Raw genomic sequence first — 6,071 nt, 5'->3', positions numbered from 1 at the left:
TAGACAGCAGCCCACCAGGTTCCCCTGTCCCTGGGATTCTCCAGGCAAGAACACTGGAGTGGGTTGCCATTTCCTTCTCCAATGCATGAAAGTGAAAAGTGAAAGTGAAGTCGCTCAGTCGTGTCCGACCCTCAGCGACCCCATGGACTGCAGCCTTCCAGGCTCCTCCATCCATGGGATTTTCCAGGCAAGAGTACTGGAGTGGGGTGCCTACCATTCCTATTTCCTGGACTAGCCACGGTGTGTGTTCCATTCAGTAACAACCAGCGCTCTGTGCCAGGTTCCTAGCCCTCTGTCACCTGAGCTCACAGTCTGGTGGAGGAAACAAATACTCAACAGGTCATTACAATGCAGAGTGTAGTGTGCGGCGATAGAGACAGACTCAGAATGCTGTCAGAGCACAGGCGGGAGGCCTTGGACTCAACCTGTCTCAGTCAAGGAGAATTCTTTTGGAAGAGTGACAGGAGCCTGAGAATACCAGATTCTTACAGAACAGCAGGAGGCAGTGAGGTAATGAGGGAGGGAAGGCATTCCAGGTGAACAACTGCGTGAGGGCCCAGAAGTAGAAGGGATTCGGGAAGGAGGAGCTGTGGTGATGGTGAGGGGGGCGGGGGTTGGGAAAAGCGGGTAAGGCTCTTAAATGCTCACTTCTGGCTTTGTCTCCCCTTCTGCCCCTGAACTGAACTCCAACTTTCGCCTTCAAGACGAACCTCTAAAGCTGTCCTGTCTTTGAATCTGGAGGTAGTGAACTACAGCTTATCACAGCTTCCTCGGGGACTCTGCAGTGTCTCAGGCGCCTCTCTGCTAGACTTCTGTTCTGCCTCCTTTCAGTCATTTATTTACATATCTGAGGTCCTTTATCGCATCAAAAGACCCTTGGATGCAGTAACCATGCCCTAAATGTCCTTCTCTCTCACACAGCATGGCTTAGCACAGGTCCTTGTTCATTATCCAAAAAATAATTCTTGAATTGTGATCACTTGGCTAATTGGGCATTTTCCCGCCTTGGGATCAACTAGCAAAATTCTATTGGCTTCATGTGAGTAGAAGGAATCTTTAAAATTATCTATCAACATTTTATCAGCATAGCCAGTGTTTTTTTCCTTTGCCAAAACAAAAAGAGCTTTATAGATTTTAGTGATTATAAAGTTGATACATATGCATACATATAATGTAAGTAATACATAAAAGCGTTAGAATAAATTTAAAACTACACAAGATTCCATCTCACAAAGGCAACCACTGTTGATATTTCAGATAACAACTTTCCAGACATTTCTCTATAAATCCAGCTGTAATTAACATATCACTTTGTAAGAAGGTAGTTCAAAATACAACATAAGCTAAGTTTCAGAGTTATAAGTTTAAAATAATTTAATAGTTGAGTAAAATGTTTTTTTCTAGATTATCTAAATGAATTCTTGATGTTCTCTGAGGGATTAAGCAACCACTCAATATTTGTTTTGGAAAGTTCTACCTGCTCTTTCTCATTGAAGTATAATTTACATACCATAACATTCACCCTTTTAAAGTGTATAATTCAGTAGATTTTAGCAGGCTCACAGACTGCACAACTCTCACCAGAACATTTCATCATCCCCTATACCCTTTAGGCTATCACTCTCCATTCATCTCTCGCTTTAGCCCCTGGCAACCACTAGTCTATCTCTACGGATTTGCCTATTTTGGACATGTCATAGAAATGGAATCCTATAATGTGCTGTACTTGGTGTCTAGTTTCTATCATGTAGCATAAGTGTTCAAGGTTCATTGCGTTCTAACAAGAGTCAGTAATTCAGTCCTTTTTAAGGCTGAACAATATCATATTGTATAGATATACCATATTTTGCTTATCCATTCATCAGTTGATGGACATTTGAGTTGTTTCTACTTTTTGGCTATTATGAATAACATTGTAGTGAACATTCATGTAAAAGTTTTTATCTGAACATATGTTTTCACTTCTCTAGGTAGTATACCCAGGAGTAGAGTATATGGTCATATGGTAACTCTTTGCATAATGATTTAAGAAACTGCCAAACTATTTTCTAAGGCAGTTGTATCCTTTTACATTCCCACTATCTATGTATAAGTTTATGATTTCTCTACACCCTCAACAACAGTTGTTATCGTCTGTCTTTTCTATTATGACCATTCTAGTGGTCATAATAGAAAACACAGTGGGTATGAGGGGCTTCTCCAGTGGCTCAGCTGGTAAAGAACCTGCCTACCAAAGCAAGAGATGCAAGAGATGTGGGTTTGATTCCTGTGTCAAGAAGATCCCTTGGAGGAGGAAATAGCAACCCACTTCAGTATTCTTGGGGGCTTCCCTGGTGACTCAGTTGGTAAAGAATCTGCCTGCAATGCAGAAGACCTGAGTTCAATCCCTGGGTGGGGAAGATCCCCTGGAGAAGGGAACGGCAACACACTCCACTATTCTTGCCTGGGAAATCCCTGGACAGAGGGGCTTCAGTTCAGTTCAGTTCAATCACTCAGTCCAGTCCGACTCTTTGCAACCCCATGAATCGCAGCACGCCAGGCCTCCCTGTCCATCACCGTCTCCCGGAGTTCACTCAAACTCATGTCCATCGAGTCGGTGATGCCATCCAGCCATCTCATCCTCTGTCGTCCCCCTTTCCTCCTGCCCCCAGTCCCTCCCAGCATCACAGTCTTCTCCAATGAGTTAACTCTTCGCACGAGGTGGCCAAACTACTGGAGTTTCAGCCTCAGCATCATTCCTTCCAAAGAACACCCAGGGCTGATCTCCTTCAGAATGGACTGGTTGGATCTCCTTGCAGTCCAAGGGACTCTCAAGAGTCTTCTCCAACACCACAGTTCAAAAGCATCAATTCTTCGGCGCTCAGCTTTCTTCACAGTCCAACTCTCTTCACAGTCCATACGTGACCACTGGAAAAACCATAGCCTTCACCAGAGGGGCTTGGCAGGCTACAATCCATGGGGTTGCAGAGAGTCAACATGCTTGAGCCATTAACACCTTCACTTTGGGAGTACTCTGGGGGCTCAGATGGTAAAGAATTTGCCTGCATTGTGGGAGACCCAGGTTTGAACCCTGGGTTGGGAAAATCCCCTGGGGAAGGAATGGCAACCCACTCCAGTATTCTTGCCTTGAGCATTTAATGGACAGAGGAGTTTAGTGGGCTACAGTCCATGGGATCGCAAAGAGTTGGACACGACTGAGTAGCTAATACACTCAGTATTCTTGCCTGGAAAATTCCATGGACCAGAGGAGCCTGGCAGGCTACATTCCAGCAGGCCACAAAGAGTAGGACACAACTGAATGCACGTGAGTGCTCAAATACACACGCACACACACACACACACACAGAGTGAGTATGAAGTAGTATTTCACTGTAGTTTTGATTTGCATTTCCCTAATAATTAATAATATTCATGTGTTTATTGGCAATTTATATATCTTCTTTAGAGAAAAGTTTATTTCTTCAACTCCTTTACCCACTTTTTGTTTGGGATATTTATCTTTTTATTGCTGAGTTTTAAAAGTTCTTTAAAAATTCTGGATACTAGACCTTTATCAGATACAGGATTTGCAAATATTTTCTCCCATTCTGTGGCTTATCTCTTTAGTTTCTTGATACTATCCTTTGAGAAGCAAACATTTTTAAGTTTGATGAATTCTAATTTGTTATTTTTCTTTTGTGGCTTGTGTTTTAGGTGCCATTCTAAGCAATCACTATCTAATACAAGGTCATGAAGATATACACCCATATTTTATTATAATTGTTTTATTGTTTTAGCTTTTACATTTAGATATTTAGTCCATTATGAGTTAATTTTTGTATGTGGTATGAGAGAGAGGTCCAACTTCATTCTCTTACATTTGGAGATCTTGTTCGAGGACCATTTGTTGAGAAAACTATTTTTTTCCCCATTGAACTGTCCTGAGGAAAATCAACTGGTTATAAATATATGGGTTTATATCTGAACTCTCAATTCTATTCTATTGACCAATAGGTCTACCCTTATACTAGATCCAAGTCGTCTTGATTAGTATAGCTTTGTAATAAATTTTAAAATTAGGAAGTATAAGTCCTCTAACATTTTTCTTCCTTTGCAAAATTGTTTTGTCTGTTCTGGATCTCTTACATTTCTCTATGAATTTAAGGATTAGATAGTTTCTTAAAAACAAACAAACAATCCAGCTAGATTTTGGTAGGGATTGAGTTGAATCTATAGATTAATTTGAAGAATATTGCTATTTTAAGTTCATGAACATGAGATTCTTTGTATTTATTTAGCTCTTAATTTCTTTTAATGATGTTTTAGAATTTCAGTGTGTGGATCTTAAATTTCTGTCTTGAATTTATTCCTAAATGGTTTATTCTTTCAGTACAACTGCACATGGAATTGTTTTCTGAATTTCATTTTTGGATTCTTCATTGCTAGTATACAGAAACAGAACAGTATTTTGTATATCGATCTTGTATCCCACAATCTTGCTGAATTTATTAGTCTAAAAGTGTGTGTCTGTGAATGTCTTAAAATTTTCTTTATATAAGACCAGCCATCTGATAGTTTTACTTCTTTCTTTCCAGTCTGGATGTCTTTTATTTCTTATTCTTGCCTAATCGCCCTGGCTAAAAACTCCATTACAATGCTGGGAAATATTAAGAGAAAATCCTTATTTTGAGAGAAGGCTTTCAGGCTCTCACCATGAAGACTTTTTCTCATTTGAATGTTTGGCAATTTCTTCAGATAAAAATCCTATTTCCTAAAAGTTTTCAGATTATCTGCATTTAAAATGTCTGGAGAGGCGGCTCTCATGGAGGCAGCTAGCGCGAGGCTGTGGAGCTGCCCAGACTAGCAAATAATACAGTCAAGATGGCTAAAGGTGATCCCAAGAAACCAAAGGCAAGATGTCTGCTCATGCCTTCTTTGTGCAGACATGCAGAGAGGAACATAAGAAGAAAAACCCAGAGGTCCCTGTCAATTTTGCTGAATTTTCCAAGAAATGCTCTGAGAGGTGGAAGACCACGTCAGGGAAAGAGAAGTCGAAATTCGATGAAATGGCAAAGGCAGATAAAGTGCGCTATGATCAGGAAATGAAGGATTACGGATCAGCTAAGGGAGGCAGGAAGAAGAAGGACCCTAATGCCCCCAAGAGACCACCGTCTGGATTTTTCCTATTCTGCTCTGAATTCCACCCCAAGATCAAGTCTACAAACCCTGGCTTCTCTATTGGAGATGTGGCAAAGAAGCTGGGTGAGATGTGGAATAACTTAAAGTGACAGTGAGAAGCAGCCATACATCAGCAAGGCAGCGGAAGCTGAAGTATGAGAAGGATGTCACTGACTCTAAGTCTAAAGGGAAGTTTGATGGTGCCAAGGGTCCTGCTAAAGTTGCCCGGAAAAAGGTGGAAGAGGAAGATGAAGAAGAGGAGGAGGAGGGAGAGGGTGAATTAAAACAAACAAACAAACCTGTTGATCTGTCTCCTTGTGAATACCTTAGAGTAGGGAGTGCCTTGATTGACACACTTCTCATCCAAGAGGTGTCTGTTGCCCTCATTATGTTTAATTACCCAGTTGGATCATGATCATTTGTAGTCTCTCAAGGTGCTCTAGCAATTATCAGTGGTTTACATTAAGTGGCCATGGGTATCCAGAGCACCTGGAAACTGTTTCAAAGTTGTGCATATTTCCAAACATTTTTAAGGTGAAAAGGCTCTTGTGTTCTCCTCACTCTGTGCACATTGCTGTTGGTGTGACAAGGCATTTAAAGATGTTTCTGGCATTAAAAAAAAAATTTCTAAGGTGGTGTGTTAATTCTATGGTCATTGGCTAGAAATCCCGAGTTCCCAACAGTACATATCTATAGTCTGTAAAAAGAACAAAGCAACCGAGACACACTCTTGATGCTCCTTGCTTGGTATGGAGGCTGTGGGGGCAATGCCTTCTGGAGGGGCAGTAGCTCAGGGCCTGCACTGTGGGGCTAGACCTGTGGACACTGCAGTGGGCATCCATTTAGCTTCAGGTTGTCTTGTTTTTGTATACGGTGACATAGCATCCTGCTGCCATTCTTAGCTGTGGAAAAGG

At 41.3% G+C, this 6,071-nt stretch overlaps 2 pseudogenes; one reads left to right on the top strand and one right to left on the bottom strand.

The window, feature by feature from the left end:
- The window catches only part of LOC104993736, a 17,191-nt pseudogene that overhangs the window by 8,803 nt on the left and 2,317 nt on the right, over positions 1 to 6,071 (bottom strand).
- LOC104993723 lies at positions 4,861 to 5,572 on the top strand (annotated as a pseudogene).

The sequence above is a fragment of the Bison bison genome, unplaced genomic scaffold, assembly GCF_000754665.1.
Source record: "Bison bison bison isolate TAMUID 2011002044 unplaced genomic scaffold, Bison_UMD1.0 scf7180017864243, whole genome shotgun sequence".
Classification (NCBI taxonomy): domain Eukaryota; kingdom Metazoa; phylum Chordata; class Mammalia; order Artiodactyla; family Bovidae; genus Bison; species Bison bison.
The sequence above is the reverse complement of the archived record's forward strand: the minus strand, read 5'-3'. Positions and strand labels throughout refer to the sequence as shown.